Below are 19,497 nucleotides of genomic sequence, written 5' to 3' on the forward strand. Positions count from 1 at the left end.
GGACAGACAGGAGAGAAAGCTGCAGCATAACAGACCATAAAGGGCAGGAGGGATGGATCAGGGGCATTACAATGGAACAGAAAAGCCAGGAGGGAGGGAGGAGGGGTCTGCACATGTAAACAGACGGCTGGGGGCAAGGGGGCAGGCCAGGAGCAGCAAGATAGCCATGGAGGTCAGGCAGGATGGGAACTAGAAGCAAGACACACCATGAAGAGCAACAGTGAGACTGTGATGGCATACACACAGACCATGGAGGGAAGGTGGGAGGGGTTCAGGGGCAGCTAACTGACCACACAGGGAAGGTGGGAGGGGCCATGGCAGCACAGAAGACCATGCATGGCAAGTGGGAGGGTTAGTGGTAGCACAATGGCTATGATGGGCAAGACGGAGGGTGCAGGGGCATGCACAAAGGACGATGGAGGATAGAAGGGAGGGTCAGGACCTGTGCACAGACAAGAAAGTTCAGGGGAAGGGGCCTCACAACAGACCGCACAGGGCAGGCAGGAGGAGCAGTTGCAGCACAACAGACCAGGGAGGGCAGAAGGGTGTGGCAGTACAATGGACCATGTAGGACAGGAGGAAGAGGATAGGGGCATGGCATGTGGACAGGCAGGGTGGAGGTGGCAGGGACAGGTTACAGTCATCTGACAATGCTAGGCAGTTGGGAGGGGAGTGGCAGCTCAACAGAACACTCAGAGTAGATAGGAGTGGCAGGTCCATGGAACATGGTGGGCAAAAAGGATGGAGCAGGGGCATACACAAATACATCGGAGGGCAGGGGGAAGGAGAATAGGGGCAGCAAGCTAAGCACTGAGTTTAAGCAGGAGGTCAATGATGGGGCATAGAATTGGGCAATGGAAGGCAGGAGGAGTGGACTGGTACATCATACTAAATTGAGAGCAGTGGCAGCACATCAGACCATGCATGGCAGGAGGGAGGAGGCTAGTCCATGGATTCACACAACAGAGGATAGGGAAGAGGGGGATGGGGCAGCAAGCTAACTGTTCAGAGAAGGCGGGTATTAGGAACTTTATTGTTTTTAAAACGTGTGTCTGTGCGAACTACTTAAAATATGAACAGGTATGCAGCATAATCTCACTTTTATTCAGGAAGAAGAGGACGTTTGTGACTGTGACTCCGGGCTCACTTGGCAGAAACACCCCCTGACCCTCCACCCCTATCGCAAAATGTAATGCCCGTGAAAACTAGATATAGTGTATGGTATAAACTATGCACCAAAAAGTGTGATATAAGATGAACCGGGCGTGAAATATAATATGCAATACATTGTGCGCAATGACAGATTCATTGGAGAGCGCGAGATAGCACAGGCACTAGCGCGTGCTATGCGATATGCGCCTTGGAGTGTAATAAGCACAGGGCAGTGTTGTGTAACCTAACTAGTCTCTAAAGTTGTAATATAAAATATGTGCTGGGGAGTGTAACGTTGCATATGCACAAAGATATGGATCCCAGATTGTAATATGTATGGCATAGCACTGTGCGTTATAACATAGGCATCGAGGAAGGCACGTTAGAGGGGGCAATATAACCCGTGCGAAGACAAGTGTGGCATGACATATTCACGGGGTGGTGTTACAGTGCACATGGGCTAGAGAGTGTCATAGCATATGCACTAGCTAGTGGAATACAACACAGAGGTGTGTGGCACTCAGCAGGCAATGGTGGGTGTAACACAGCATTGGGCTCTGCCAGGAGCTCTCAAGTGATGTTCGTCCCCTTTCCAGAGAGTAAAATAAAAAGTATTACACATCCGGCAGTGGATGTGTGTTTTATTAACCATGAGGGGGGTTTCTTGCATAGTTTTTGTCGAATTTTTGTCGAATCCCCTTTGAATGGCTTGGTGTGCATGTGTATTAAATGTGCCCGTCAATAGCTACCCATGTTTGTATAAATAAAAGACTAAGTATGTGTAAGTTTCCGTAGAAGTAAGTGTGGTGGTGTGTGTATAGCTGTATATGCAAATAAATGTATGTTTGATTCTTTATTAGAATGAGTGACTATGTGTGTGAGTAACTCTATGGATGAGTGGCATTGTGTAACAGGATGTATAGGTGTATGAGTACATATGATGAGTGAATACATGTATGAGTGACTGTATAGGACTGTTGGTGAATGATTGGATGTGTATGTGGATCTTAGAATTACTGAAGAGGTTGTTGTAACTGGTATTGGTATGTCCATTGTTTTGAAAAGTTTAGTCTCTATTTTTGAATGTGTGTATCAAAGGTTATATTAGGGTGAGAGGAGGTCTGCCACTCTATCACAAGGATGATGTCATCAGTGATGTCATCAGTGATGTCATTTGAGATGTCATCAGTGATGTCATGAGTGATGTCACTGACCATGTCATGAGTGATGTAATATGTGACGTCATCAGCAGTGCATTGCGGGCGCGCGAGTTATAGTTAGCTGAACTAACTATAACGGGGGAATTTCAATGGTTTTGTACAAGTGAAAAGTCCAGCTAACTATAACACCCCTGAAACCTATGGTTTTTTCAGTGAATATAGTAGATAGTTATAGTTAGGATCGTGTTTCCATAGGAAATCCGCAACATTCTATTTGGAATAACTTTGGCGCCGATTGACGAATCCTCGCAAAATTTTCAAAATAGGTGGGGCGCTCCGCTCCTTCCCTGAAAGTCTCGGGGGGATTCGACAAGCGGGGGCTGAGAAAAAGGGGGGGTCACAAAACATGTTTTCCCCATGCATTTTTCCATAGGACCTTTAGTCCAAGCTACAGCCCGAACGGCTGAACAGAATTACTTGAAATTTGGCAGAGAGGTAGTCCTCAGGTCAGAGATGTGCCTTTTGCAGGTCTGGTGTAAATCTGTTCAGTATTCCCTGAGAAAATAGCATTTAAAAGCATATATATATCTATAAGCGCGCACCGTGCGCGTACGGTAAAACTTACCGTACGCGCACACTGCCGTGCGCGAGCGCGATTCTTATTGGTTGTTAGATCTTAGTAAACATTCGAAGCGGTCGAAACCAGGAAGTGTCGGCCGCCATTTTGTCTCTCGCAGTCTGAGGGGGTGAAAAACAAAGGTGGAGAACGTGAAAAGGGGGCAGGGTGGACAGTTCCTGACCCCCTAGCCTTAGTCAGGGGGTCCCAGAAGGACCCCCAAGGGCCAAAATTTCCTTTAATTTTTTTGCAAAAAATGGCAGAGTACGCGTAGCGTGCGCGTACGGTGGAAACGGAAAAATTCCGCGAACTGCGTAACGTGGGCGCACGGTGCGCGAAGTGCACCGCGTGCCCACAGCATGCGCACAGTCCGCGAAGCGCACCGTGCGCGTACGGTACGTGCACGGTGAAATACCTTAAAAAAAAAAAAAAAATACATAACTTAGCATTTAAAAAACCGTACAAATTCACTGAAAAAACCATAGGTTTCACACACGTTATAGTTAGGAATTAGCATTTAAAAAACCTTGCAAATTCACTTACAAAACCATAGGTTTCACACATGTTATAGTTAGCTGGACATTTCACTCGTGAAAAACCATTGAAATTCCCCCGTTATAGTTAGTGCAGGCAACTATAACTCACGCGACCGCAATCCTCTGCTGATGACATCAGATATTACATCACTGATGACATATGTGTCTTTATGAAAAATAAATATTTCTAATATATGTATAGCTAAAGATTAATGGAAGAAGACATGGGTAAATAAGTGTCTAAATACAGTGATGTAATATCTGACGTCATCAGAAGAGGATTGCGGTCGCGTGAGTTATAGTTGCCTGCACTAACTATAACAGTGGAATTTCAATGGTTTTTCACGAGTGAAATGTCCAGCTAACTTTAACATGTGTGAAACCTATGGTTTTTTAAGTGAATCATATATATATATAGCATACCATATGGGGAACTCCTCCGTATCAAACGCATATGTAGTACGAATGAGGAGAGGGCCAAATGCTCTGAGGAAGCAATAATGAGGATGAAGGAAAGAGGATATACTGAGAGGACTCCGAGGGAGGCTTACAAGAAAGTGCAGTCCATCTCCAGAGACACACTGTTAAAAGATAAGACCATCAATCCTAGTCCCAATGTGCCCATTCCTGGGTTTGACAGCTCATTCCCTGACACACCACGACTCATCACGACCTATAATAAGCAATATCACAAAATCAGGGCCATCATTACCAAAAATTGGCCCATCTTGCTTACTGATGGTGTTCTGGCACCCACGTTACCCTCTAAACCTGTTCTCACTTTCAGAAGGGCTAAAACTATGAAGGGAGAACTGACCAGGTCCAGCACTCATAGCTCTTCCAGTGGCACATTGCTGAAACCTAAGAATGGATTTTTCAAATGTGCCAGTTGCAGGGCATGCACATTTGGTCAGAACAATACTGAGTATTCTGTTCCATTTAGCCCTAACACCAGGCAAATCAAGGGTCATTACACTTGCAGGTCTGACTTTGTGATATATGTCCTCAATTGCACATGCGGGTTAAACTACATAGGTAGCACCAAATTACAAGCTCATGTTAGAATTCTTCAACATTTAAGAGCCATCGTGAACAACGATTCCAGCTACCCTGTAGCAAGGCATTTCAAGAAATGCCACAACAACGATCTAAGTTGCCTCAAATATTTTGTTAGTGACAACATTCCTGTACAACGAAGAGGGGGTAACAGAGAAAAGCTTCTCAGACAGCTTGAAACAAGGTATATCCTTGAGTTCGATAGCAAAGCACCCACAGGGCTTAACAATACTGAAGATTTACACAATTTTATATAAGAACGGCTAGTTTACTGTGTTGTGCATCCTACAGTGCCCCATTAGACTATTGCAGGCTATCCCCGACATTTTTGGGTGAGTGTTCTCTGTTCTTTGTTCCATGCTACTTATTTGCATTTTTTTTTAGCTGACATACATTGCATATGAATATGCTTTTCCTTTATGATGTTAGACATCTGTAACATTGTTTTTTCTATTGCTGGAATTTGCTCATGGTCTCTTTTCTCTTCCCTTCTTTTCTGTTGCTGTCTATTTTTGTCTTCTTCAGTTGATGTCCCATGCCGATTGGTTCCTTTGGCATCTGCCAGCCGTGTCCTATTTGGGATCACCTCGACAGAAGTAGTGCAATTCATGTTTCTACTAATATATGAGAAACCAGTCTCCGATTTTATGTACATAGGCTGTTTGTTTCTACGTACTTCAATATTTCCACATTTCTTTCTCCTTTTTTCCATCCCTTTATCTTTTACACTGGCACTCTTTTCACGTTTTCAGATAGTGTTCTGATGATCGGCGTGGTTGTAACTGAATTTTACAAGATCCTGGGCTTGACTATTATATTCTTTTATCTATTTTATCTCTTGCCTCTGTGTTAATTTCTAAAGAGTTATATTTGAACTTATTTATGAACATCTTGCATTTGGCCAATATTGCTGCTATGTATATAGTCTATTGTTTGCACTTTGTACTGTTATTGCGTATTTTGCACAATAATATTATTGCAGTTTGTACTCCTATTTGCACATTCGGCACATTTAGCATTTGCACTGATTGTTACAGTACTGTCCATGCTCTTTTGCACTTGATCATGAGTTCAACTCGACAATAGATTGACAAATCTCAGCCCACATTAAGGATTTTCGTTATACATTCCTTATGCAGTTATTTTAATTGTATTTGTATACTTCTTATAGATACTATTTACCATAGATTTTTTCTATGTCCATCATCACAACCATCACATGACCTTTGAGTGCTGTGTATATAAGGTTGTTAGCAATGGCGCTTACTTTATGTCATCAAGGCCACTTTGTGGCCGAAACGCGTAATGACTTGCTGTGTGGGTGCTGGTTCGGATTAAATTCTCCTGAAGCACGATTGGTGTCCGTGTGCTTTCTTCTTCGCCTGCCTGGAAGTGGGAGAATGCGCCTGGTGTTTGCATATATATATATATATATATATATATATATATATATTCACTGAAAAAACCATAGGTTTCACACACGTTATAGTTAGCTGGACATTTCACTCGAAAAAAACCATTGAAATTCCCCCGTTATAGTTAGTTCAGCTAACTATAACTCACGCGCCCGCAATCCACTGCTGATGACGTCACATATTACATCACTCATGACATGGTCAGTGACATCACTGATGACATCACTGATGACATCTCAAATGACATCACTGATGACATCACTGATGACATCATCCAGTGACTGTGTGTTTCTGTAAAATGTAAATATGTTTTATATATTTATAGTGAAAGGCCTGTGGAAGAATGAGTGGCTGTACAAGTGTGTGAATGGATGATTTTCTACGTGCATAATTGACTGGAAAAGTGAGTCATTAAATGTATTTTACTGCAGACTAGTGACTAAACTGTGTGAATGTCTTCATGTTTCTCTCTGTTGTTATATAAGTGGCTGCATGGTTTTGTGAATAGCTATATGAGTGTCTATATGGGTTATCGATTGGTTGTCTGAGTATCTGTATGGGTGCTTGAGTGTTTGTGTGGGTAGGCTGTGTGTTACTCTGTGCATAGATGTGTGAGTGGGGGATTCCATGGGTGCATGGTTTTAACAGTGCATCTGTGATGGACTGTATGGTTGAGTGAGTGTATGTATGGGTCTGTTAGGGATTGAATGTATATCTCAGTGGTACATTTGTGACTAACTACATATGTGAAAGGCAGTATATATGCGTGTAAGAGTATATAAGTAGGTATATGTGAGAGTGTGTGATTGTGAGAGTGGCTGTATGGATGAGTGTGTGCTTGTATCAATGATTGTATAAGAGCGTAAGAATGTGGTACTATTTTTATGAGTAAGTGAACTTGTGTGTGTATAACTGTATAGGTGAGTAAATGGGAGTGTGATTAATTATTTGCATGACTGACTAGGTGTGACAGTACCTCTATGGATGATTGGTGGTGTGTGAGTGTCTATGTAGGTGCATAAATGCATATGATAGTCTTGTACGGAGTGACTGTAAGTATGAGTGACTGTACATATGAATGAGTGGGGGTGTATGTAACCTAAGAGTTAATAAGTGGGTATGTAGTTATTGGTATTGGAGTATCTATGGTTTTGAGAATGGACGTCTGAAAGTTTGAATTCGTGTATCGTCGGTTAAATTAGGGTGTGAGAAGATGCAGTACTTTATCACATTGATGATGTCATCAGTGATGTCATCAGTGATGTCATTTGAGATGTCATCAGTGATGTCATCAGTGATGTCACTGACCATGTCATGAGTGATGTAATATGTGACGTCATCAGCAGTGGATTGCGGGCGCGCAAGTTATAGTTAGCTGAACTAACTATAACGGGGGAATTTCAATGGTTTTTTTCAAGTGAAATGTCCAGCTAACTATAACGTGTGTGAAACCTATGGTTTTTTCAGTGAATTTGCAAGGTTTTTTAAATGCTAATTCCTAACTATAACGTGTGTGAAACCTATGGTTTTTTCAGTGAATTTGTAAGGTTTTTTAAATGCTAATTCCTAACTATAACGTGTGTGAAAACTATGTTTTTTTCAGTGAATTTGCAAGGTTTTTTAAATGCTAATTCCTAACTATAACGTGTTTGAAACCTATGGATTTTTCAGTGAATTTGTAAGGTTTTTTAAATGCTAACTCCTAACTTTAATGTGTGTGAAACCTATGGTTTTTTAAGTGAATTTGCAAGGTTTTTTAAATGCTAATTTATGAATGTTTTATTATATTTTGTAATTATTTATTTTACAATAAGCTACCTATGTATATAATTATAGATTTACTGTATCCTGCAATATAGAATGGCTCAGTTTTTTATTTTTTTATTTTGGATATAGTTGAACAGCATAGTTAATATCTTCTATAAACCTCTAAACAGGTTTTGACCGTGCGCGCACCGTACGTGCTCCGTGTGCGCATGCGTATGTGCTCCACGTGCGCATGCATACTTCGTGCGTGATCCGTACGCGCATACTCCGTTCGCGCATGCGCGCGTGCTCTTTCACGCATGCACGCGTGCTACGTACACGCATGCACGCGTGCTGCGTACGCGCATGCGCGTGTCCTCTGTACACACGTGCACCGTACGCACATGCGCGCGTGCTCCGTACGCGCATGCGTGCTTGTACCGTGCGTGCTCGGTGCGTGCACCGTACGCGCTCGGTGCGCGCACGGCAAGTCATGTGATCAAGAAACAACACTTTTCTTTGGTTTATAGTAGTTTCAGGTCATGTGATTAAGAAACAACACTTTTCATTGGTTTATAGTAGTTTCAGTTCCAGAAACTTCCAACACCACACCCACTCCCCTCATTATTACTTCTGATTCCCTGGGAGAAGGAGCTGAGCAGCTTTTCTAGTACTTCAGTACTTCAGAATGGCAGAGCAGCAGTCATCTTCTGGGAGTGAGCAGGAGACCCTTCTGAGACAGAGACAGAGAAAACAGAAAGACTCTTTTATATGGCAATTTTTTACATTTCCACTGGGGCGGAAGAAAGTGAATGCTCCCAAAGTCACCTGCACTCTTTGTGATCGTCTCTTATCAAGAGGAGATCCTAAAAAGAAATACTCTTTTAGTATCTTCACTATGATCAGGCATGTTAGAGATGTACATCCTGTGGCTTATGCTCAAGCTGCTAAAGAAAACCCTCAAGCAGCTCAGCCGAGCACATCCGCAGCAGCTCAGCCGAGCACATCATTGGCAGCTCAGCAGAGCACTTCATCTGTGGCGGCAGCTTCACCTTCTTTGGTTCCTCTGGATATACACCCTCTGTTTGAGAGGGAGCATATACGGTGCAATTCGTGTAATTCTCTTCTCTCTTATGCGGACACCAGCATTCCGCTAATAGAGAGGAAGATACAGCAGCACACGTGCGGCACCCTATAATTTTTGCCATGTCTTTTTTTTCCTCCTTCTCTCAATTAACACAACGGCTCTTTTTAGAGCCACCTAACATCTAAACACTTAAATTTGTTTTTTAATTCTATTTTTTTTACGTTTTTTTTCCGCCGTGTGCGCACCATGCGCGCATGGTACGCGCACCCCGAGATTTAAAAAAATAAATAAATAATGTTTTTTTTCACCCTTCATGGTCCTTCAGGGACCCCCTGACAAAAGCTAGGGGGTCGGGAACTCTGTACCTTTTTCACGTTCTCCACCTTTCTTTTAAATGGAAACATATTTCAACCCTTTCCAAATGATTTCTACCCCCAACATGACTTCTGCCTGCTAGCATAGCATTAGATCATGGAACACTGGTGTGAGCAGAGACGTCAGAAGTTCAGCACATAATGTTTCTAATCCAAAGAGCAAGATTGCTTAACTTTTCAAACCTAACAGCAAATCCAAAGTAATGTTCTGTGGGAACACATTTTTCTGGACCAATACAAAACATGCTTTTAAAAATTTAAACATACAGCCTAGTTTTTATTGTAAAATGGTCTGAAACAGCCAATGAGTTCTTTTAAAAAAAAAAAGTATATAAGCCTCCATTTTATAACTACCTTTCTTTTCATTTTGTCATTCTACTGAAAGACACCTTCAGAGTGCATCCAGGTCTCCTCCTCACTCCCTGAAATACACTGCTGTTCTACCATTTTCAATTAAAATTGATTGCTGCTCAGCTCCTTGTCCCAGGTAATAAGAAGAAATAGTGAGGGGAGTGGCTATGGTGTATGAAGATTCTGGAAGAGAAACTACTATGAACCAATGCTTCTGAGTGCATCCAGATGTCCTCCTCATTCCCTGAAGTAGAGTGCTCTTCTGCCATTTACAACTAAAATTGATACCTGTTCAGCTCCGTGTCCTACGAAATAAGAAGAAATAGTGAGGGGATTGGCAAGGCATTTATAGAGTACACGGTGTACATTTCACAGATGAAGGGAACAGAGTCTTCCTCTTGATATTTAGACTCTGCATCGATACTTACTTATAGGTACCAAAAAACACTCAATTAACACAATGACTCTTTTTAGAACGCACAACTGATGACTGCCTCACATGTGTCTCCACTTACACGCCTAATTCGGTCCAACTTAAGAGGATCATTAAGAAACATTGGAGCATCCTCCATACCGGGGGACTTTCATTGACGACCCCACGATTTGCTTTTAAACGTACCACCAATTTAAAGGAGAGGCTCATACACATGAGACCCAAACCATCTAAGAGTACCACGCAGCCCACTCTATGGAACCTTCATCCTGTAATGGGCCATTACCCTTGCGGCTCGTGTGTAGTCTGCCCTTTAACCAAAGTCACGAAAAACATCGAATTTTCCAATGGGTTCACCTGGCAATGCAGAACACATACTAATTGCAACACCCCCTACTGCATTTATTTAATCTCGTGCCCATGCAATCTCTCCTACATAGGGATGACTACGAGACCAGTAAAAACTAGAATTATTGAACACCGGATCAATTTTCGGTGTAATAGAGTGAACACGAAAATGACAACACATTTTTTTGAAAAGCAACATTCCCCTGATTCTTTACATTGGATAGTTCTCCAATCCTTTAAAAACATTAGCAAGGCTAAATTGTTTACTTTAGAACAAAGGTGGGTAATGAGATTATCCTCCCACCTTGAAGGGTTGAATGAAGACATTCCGTGGGGTAGCCTGTTGAATATCTAAATCAGAGGATTGACTAATCAATGGGTTACACAGAATAACTATTTACCTTCAATGAATGATCGGGGTTAGGGCTCCGCCTACCTCCTTTGGTTAATTATACAGTAAGTTTCTGGATGTTTTCCTCACTTTTCTGTACCTGATTTGCCCGTGTAATAACTTTATCTGTACTCTGAACCCAGTAGGACATGAGCGCCACCCAAGTTTGACTATAATAACTTGATTCTTGAATGTTGAGATTATCAGTCACGTCACTCTGTTGCCAGGTGACTGTTGCTATGAGATGGGTCCGAGTAAACTACGACTCATTGGTCTACACTCGAGTCCACTTCCGTGTTTTTGATCGGTGAAAGGATGTGACGTCACACTCTCTTTGACTCACCATCGTGACTACGGAAACACTTGAGCCGACCCCAACGGAAGGTTACTCCGCGCACCACTCCTCCATGCCTCTAATAGATTGGTTCGCACCGCTGATTGGCTCCCGGCCCCTATGTATTCTACCCGCCAATGATTGTTGTTGTCCACCGAGCTGGCGCGGACGAAGGGTAGGATTCTAGGCATCCCACATTGCGGACTGTCGTAAGTAACATTATAATCTCTGGCAAGCTCTTGCTCCATCTGCACACCGATAATCTCATGCAGTTGAAAGGATGACAACCTTGACTACTCAGCCGTGATAATGATTACTTTAGATCGATACCTGACTAGCTCCGAGAGACTTGTACGAGACCTAGACTCCCGCTTTCTCGATACATCAGTAGTTCTGTGCAGCTAACAGAATCACAACATTGACAACCTCATCTTTGTTAAACCACTACTTAAGAATGACACTTTATGAGTTCTCGATACACATACTAGACCTACGCGAGTGCATTCTTTGTCCTTCCTTTGTGTTAACAGGACACTGCACTATTCAGTGTCAGTATCCAGCGCCTACTCGTTGGAACCTGAAGCCTTGCACCTCAGGGTGAGTTGTACCTACTGATAAGGTTTTTTATCAATTTCTATAGTCACGGTGTATTAATACTAAGACATATATTATTTTTGCAACAGCGCTCACCAGACAAAGGGAACTATTTCCTTTAGCCACTAATAAGTTCGTTTGACACATCTTTGTTATACTAAATACCATCACATCACGAATAATGCATGACACCATTTTGGTGCAGCAAATAAGGCGATTTTACTAAAGATTGTTCTTAGTAAGATGTTTTTTGACTTGTATGTTTGTCCCCTTGTTTTCTTTTCTTTATACAGGCGTTTTTACCTTATTTCATAAGTAACCACTTATTAGGGTGCTGTATCAGTGGTAAGTGCTTTATCAGTTGCTACCACTACCAATACGTGTGTGAACTTTCTGGTCCTGAAGAATTGCGGTTAGTTAGACCTTTGCAAGAAACATGTTGACCACTATTCACTATAGCGTAATACAGACACCTTCACTGTAAGATTACACACGTTATTGCTTTTAATTAAGAGTGGGACCTCCCTCATTAAAATGTGTTACTTAGGATCTCCACTACTTATTTTTAACACACTCTGTCCTACACACACTTCACTTTAGGGCCCTCACCTGCACTTCACCTACCGGCAACTAAAGGAATAAAGATCTCCACTAAAAGGCACCACTAAGGTTGCCGATCGGGGATTACAGCGCCGCCCCGATTCAGAGCAGACCTTATGATGAAACATGACATCTGGGCCACATGCTGAAGATATATGACAGCTAGTTTGCCGGATGTGTGAGGGTCTTTTTCCTTAAGGAGGAATCTCCTCCTGACTCATACATCTTCAAAATCATTCATAGCCTTCTTAGGAACAGCATACCTTTGTATTTTTAGATTTATGCCCGGGCTACGTATGCTGGACCTGTCTTAAATAGCATTTGTTCCTTCCTGTTATGTATTGTCTTTTTAGAGCCAACCAACATCCAAACACTTAAACTTTATTTTTAATTCTATCTTTTATACGATTTTTTTGTCGCATCTCTATGCTTCCCCTGCGCAGGCGTACAAACTGAAGCCATGCGCCAGCACAGGCTCCCTTGCACCATGGTTCAAGGATGCCTGCGTGGTGTGGAGATTGTTTTTGTGCAGGAAGGAACACCTTCCTGCACAAAAACAATCAAAAGAGGCTTTTTCCTCTTTCAATGCGTGCTGTAGAATGGAGGACGCACTAAAAGAGGAAAAAACGAGAAGAAATAAAAACATTTCTCCTCGTTGTGCCTCGCAACACCACCTCTAGGGTGGCGTAGCATTCACACGCATCTCCAGAGTTACGTTTTCTCGTAAACCTGGAGATGTGTCTAGTTCTTTGTGTGTTGTGTGGGAACACCCACAACAACACCCATGGAACGCCCCTTCAACGCACAGTGCTGCGTGTGAAGTGGCTGTATTTATGTGGAGAGGAAAAGTCACGCAGGGTGGCTTTTCCTCTCCTTGTAAATATGGAGGAGCTCCCTGCGCCACCAGTACGTTATGAAAAGTGACGTAGTGGTGGCGCAGGGGCCTTGTTAATCTTCCCCAGAGATGTTAAGCAAATTAAGGGTAAGACAGACAAAGGGAGAGAGACAGAAACAGAGACAGGGAGCAAGGAACTGAGAAGGAGTAAGGCAGTTAGAATGACTGAGACACATGGAGACAGGGAGAGAAACATGGCTGAAAAAATAGTGATGGAGGCAGTAAACCTAGGGGAGTAGTATAGAAGGAGTGAGGGAGTTACGAAAGAGCAGTAAAGGAAGAGAGAGAGAAGGGGAATGAGAAAAGCAGACTGAGGAGAAGTGAAGAAAAGGGAGCATGAAAGTGAAGGGGTGTGAAATACAGATATTTCAAACTTACCTGACCAACAAAATAACTTAATTATAAATAAATGGTTTTTTTAATTGCTAGAAAAAAGGATTACATTTCCTAAATTTTCTTTCTCGATCTGAAAAAAAAGAAAAAAAGTAGTAATATTTAACAATACATTTTAGAATACAGTGCACATATTTTCATATTTAACAAAGTAATTTTTTGCCCTTTTTTTGCTGTTTTCAGAATATATTGAATTTCACTGGAAATTGTGAAATCAATTGCATTCATCACTTAACAGCGGGCAAAAAAATTAACAATCTGAAAGATTGTTTAAAAAAAGCCCTGAATCTCTCCTCAGTAAAACATACCTTGATAGAAATGTAACATATATATTAAAAATATCATCTAAGAACAATAACTATTTGCAATAAATAACGTCTGTAAATCTTGTTGCTTAAGCTCATACACCAAAATAATATCTGTCAAAGAAGTCCACAATAGAAACAGTTACCTTTCCATGAGGCCAAATGGTAATTTTTAAATTCTTTTTTGGTGAAATATCCAATGGTAATCCTATAAAATCGAAATAATGGTTTCTTCAGATGCTGCAATTTGTATCTAACATTTTGGTTTTAAAAAAATTAAGTAGGAATTTGGTAATTCTGCAGACAAACGTTGCTTGAAAATCAATTGTGAATCATTACACAGTGTCCAGCCTTTTTCACATTTTAGATAAACTGTGTAATGACCAGAAGTTATAGAAGGTCCATCATGGAAAATTATTGCAACTGCAACAAAAGTTTTTCCTGATATTGATAATTGATTTCCTGTAAACTTCTTTATTAAAGTGTCCAATTTTGTTCCATCAGCTCTACAACGCTGCATCATTAAAATTACATACTGTCCATATTTCTTTAAAAATAACGTTGATAACATTTCTGATTTACATTGAGAACATTCCATGTTGTGATTTGCATCTTTAACTAATTTACTAAAAGTCACTGATTTACTCTCTGGTAATGTTAAACATATGAACCTTTCAGAATCAACATTAGAGCTGCATGTGTTCAAACAGTTTTCACAACTATGTTCCCATTTATAAGAGAGACCAAACATATTTTCTATTTCTACCCCTTCATCTTCCAGTACCATAAACATATACATTAAGAATTCCTGTGCATCTTGCTGGACATTTTGAGTAAACTGTGTACATCCAGAACATACATCTAAAAGATTTCTAACATCAGAAACACTTTCTATTTTAGTTTTATCATTACTCAGGTTCTCATGAAGGAAACTTAGCAGAGAACAGAATCTTTTTTCATAATTTAGTATTATCTGCTCTTTCAAACTTTCAAGATAAAATACAACATTCAGCACTACATTAGCGTAGCAGTTGACACCAGAGCTATTTTCAAAATGACAACCAACAAACTCTTCAGCATTGTCCTTTTTCTTTTTGCTTGCAATCACATCAGTCTCTATTTGTTTACTCTTCTGTACATCCTCATTACAGATATTCTCAATTCACCTTTTCCGACAAACAACACGTTTTTCAAACACAGGATACTGACCTAAATGAGGAGCATAGCTTCTTCTTAATCTATTATATTCCTTTACACAGTTTGCATCAGCACTAACTTTTGACTCATCAAAGTCTATCATGAATAAACCAGATATTTTTTTCACGCGTGACAAAGCAACATATGCCATACCTTCTATAAACACACTAGATCCAATGTTTACAAAAGCACTATCTACAGTTAATCCTTGAGATTTGTGAATAGTTACAGCATATGCTAGAGAAAACGGAACCTGCTTCCTACGTACATATAAGTCTTTCACAAGCAAGAAACGAACTGAACAACGACTAATGTCTTTAACCTCTTCAATCTGATCAAATTTTATTTTTAAGAATTCAATTCCATCTTTTTTCTGGTAATTAACAAAACCCACAACTTTACCCATAGCTCCATTCACTAAACCTTTTACTACATCCAAATTACGTCTTAAAATTACTCGACAGTTCATACATTCATAAAGATTCTTTTCTAAACCAGCTGTTTTTGATATGTTTTTCTCTAGAGAATCCAATTTAGTTGTCAATTTTGTTTGTCAATATAATAGTTATTCCTTCATGCTGTATTTTATCCACAGCTTCCAGTTTTATAATCTCTTCATTTTCCAATTTCAAAAGTTCTTGTTTGAATATAGAGCATTCATGTAGTGTTGGCATTAAGCAGATTACAGTATTTTTTCCAGCAATTTTCTTGTATATTTTCTCTGGAACTATTTGCTCTGTTGGAAACAAATTACATAGCAATCGACTCTGTAAAGCTTTTCTGCCATGTTCTGTGAGTAGTCCAATTCTGATATCTTTGAGAATACTTGCATAATCATCATCATTTGCTTGCCGCGTATTGGTAATGAGTTCTTTGTACTCAAAGTATGTCCAAATATTCACATTACCTATACTTCCTAATGACTTTTTCGTGTCTTCATGTGTAAGAGTATGAAATACTGGTTGTCCTTTAACTGGAGTGCGCTGCAGTAGATCCCCAAAAACTATAACATGTTTTCCTCCAAATAGCACGTCATAGTTTGTCTTTAGAATTTGCTGCATTCTTAAATGCACAAAGGCAAGCATTAAGTTTGATACCATGCTTACCTAATCAATAATGAGAACTTTCATTTTTTTCAATACTCTTGAAACTTCAAAACATGCTTCTCCTGTTAGCTTGTGGTATTGTATTTTGTTCTCATGCTCTACTGGTAACATTAGCAAACGATGGAGGGTAATTCCTTTTATGTTATATGCTGCTAACCCAGTTGGAGCAGTAACAACACAAGACAAAGTTGAATCAGTTTTTTTCTGTAGGTAGCTTCTAATTACTTTAATTAAGAAACGTTTTCCAGTTCCAGCTTGTCCACTCACATACATTCTGATTGGTTTAAATGATGTGCATGAGCACTCTTTATTTTCATGTAGTAATCCATGATCAATTTGTTTTGTGACTTCCTCATAAATTTGTTGTTGTTCATCATTCAGTTGTTGTTCCAAATTTGGTAAGTTTATTAAATCTTCCTGAGCTTGATTCATAGCTGTTTCCACCTCAGTCATGGCTATTGCAGCTTCATTTTCTACGATTGGTTGTCCTAGAGGATCTTGACTGAGCGTCCCAGAACTTTGACTGTCTTGAGAACTGTCTCTAGTTGCTCGGCGGGACAAGATGGCGGCTTGAACGCGCCGCTGAGCGGCAGCACTGTGAGATGCTCCCTCTCTTTCCCTCACTATGATGTCCCAGACTACGTTGGAGGAGAAAATTATGGAAAGAACTTAAGAAATTAAGACTAGAATTGGAGAAAGCGGAGAAAAACAACTATTCAGCCAACCAGTCTTTTCTCTTTGCCCGCTGATCTTACTGCTGAGCGTTGTATCGGATGCTGCGGTTCCTGTTGGGTCGCTGTAGGTGGAGGTGGAGGCTTCTCTTCACTCGGCCAACGAGTGTTTTGGGCGTTGCCGGAGCCGTGGTTTCGCAGGGCTTATCGCCTGTTACCTTGAGCCCGGGCTGGCGGTGTGCTCAGCTCTTGACATTTTTCACTATTCCCGCATTAGTAGAGGGGAAGAGATACGGTTTGCCTCCGCTATTCACGCTATGGCTCCAAAGAACGCCCACAGAACGGCTCGGACCGGGAAAGGTCTCGTTACTGAAAACTCCGCTTCCAGGGGAAACAATGTTGCTATTGTAACGGCTCCCCCAGCGGCTTCGTCGGAAGTTCCAGCAGAACACGCTGGGAGAGTGGAGAGAGCAGTAACAGCGGCGGCTCCTGGTAAGCTGATTATCCGCCCTTCTTTATTACTTGTAGATACACAAGGCAAATCCGGCTCTACATCTACTTTTGAAAACAACACTGCCTCTGTTAACCCGTTGGTTCCCCCTTTACCTTTGAGACATAATGACGTTATACTTCCAACCGGCACTGACATCGATACTGAGTATGGGAAGAACTTAAATCAACAACTAGATGATGATTACAGGACTAATGAAGAAATAAATTCTAAATCATCTAATACGAGTCAGCTAAAGTCTCCTGAATTGGTTGGGGGAGAGAAATTGACGGTCGACATAGCGGACATGGCAGATACTCTGAAAACGTCTGTTTGCACCTCTGGGGTTGGCCAGACACATGTATCTATAGAACTGAGCCCGGGTAAACTCATATTACCCACTGCGGGGGTACAAACTATCCTTACAGAAGACGAAGTAAACTATAGGGAAACTGAGGATTGTTTGGTTGATGAAAACGAGGATTCGGCTGAAGAAATAGAGGAGGATGCGTCTAGATCCCCCTTACGATATTCTGGCCCTAAAAAAGGAAAATCAAAGGCGAAATATAAAACCAAGAAAGGCAAGATTCTTAATATCTCTGCTTTGTCCGCTTTGAACTCAGGGCATACAACTCGTGGTAAAAATATTTCAGATGAGAGTCCCTTACGAAGGTGGATACAGGCAAAAGGAGGAGTCAAGACTATGGCCCTGCGCCTTTCAGGTACTAACCCTGCTGAAGTAGAAGAGTATTTAAAAGAGGGCTCTATTATACCTGGAGACAAAACAATGCAACCGGCCTCGACTGTTCTATCTGTATCTCCGATGGATAACCCACTCATTGAATCTCATGCCCCTTTGTCTTCCACTGCAGTAACCGTTACTATCGATTTGGACTCTCAACATTTGCCTTCAGAGAACATAGAATGCAGCCTCTCTTCGTTTGATCAGATTTTAAAGATTCTGACTGATCATAGAAATGAAGCACAACAACATTTCTTACAGCTTAGGGAGGATAATTGTCAATTACAGAGGTCCTTGGAAGAAGCTACTAATAAGTTCGGAATAATCACTCAGGAAGTCGCGGAGTTCCAACAAAGAGTTGCAGGCATCGAGGAAACATTTGTGCGGGTAGAGACTTTATCTAGTCAACATGATTTGCAGATATCTACCCTTCAGACTAAGCTTGAGGACATGGAAAACCGTCAAAGGAGGCAAAATCTTTGACTTTTTGGCATAGCGGAAGGCTCAGAAGGTTCTGACCCGCGGACCTTTATGGTGAACCTCTTTCAAAAAGCTTTCCCCGATTTATCAGATTGGGATTGGGATTCCCAGCTACAAAGGGTCCATAGACTTCCTCTTGTTCAGAGAAATAAGGAGAACAAATTTCCAAGGCCTTTTTTGATCTATTTTGGTAATTATTTACTAAGGCAAGCAGTTTCTTCCAAGGCTAAGCCTCATACTCCGATTAAAGTTGAGAATGTAACGTTTTTTGTTAGATCTGATTTGAGTAAAGCTACTATGGACAAACGGTGGAAGCTGCGACAGCTTATTGATCCTTTCAAATCTTTGGGTGGGCAGGTATTCTTGCAGGAACCTGCCCGTTTAAAAGTAATAAAAGGGGGCCATACCTATACTTTTACTGATGTTAGAGAAGCTGAGACTGCATTATCGAATTTTGGTTAATAATTTGCTCTTATGTATATTATTATTTACTTAAAAGCTTTTGTAGATTGGTGGAATTATATTTGTAATGTTGTGTATCAAAATTAGGCTACCAATATGGATCTCTTTTTGAATATTTTTTTTTTTATGTCCTTTAAGTTTTTCGTACTTGGTTCTTTTATTTTTTTTTCTTTCTCTTAGTTCTCTTTTATCTCTAATTTCTACTTGGGACTCTCCCCCTCTTAGGAGTGGGCGGAGGTGAGTGAGAGAGGGAGCTATCCGATGCTGCCCCTCTATTAGGCTACCAAACAACGGCAGCATGTAGCAAGGGGGTGCTCTCCCCAGCGGGGTCTGGGGGAAGGTCCTGGCTTGGGTGGGTTTGGAGGAGGGGTTCACGGGTATTGGTAAAAAATGCTAAAAATTACAACACTATGATAATAATCTCTGAAAATAATAAAAAAAAAATGCTGATATATATGACAGTTATTACTAGATTTGTTAACTTCCCTTTTTTTTTCTCTTTAAAAAAACAAATGTCTAAACTTAGTTGTTTAATATGGAATGTTTCGGGCCTCAACTGTAAG

Source organism: Triturus cristatus, chromosome 8 (genome assembly GCF_964204655.1).
Source record: "Triturus cristatus chromosome 8, aTriCri1.1, whole genome shotgun sequence".
Lineage (NCBI taxonomy): Eukaryota > Metazoa > Chordata > Amphibia > Caudata > Salamandridae > Triturus > Triturus cristatus.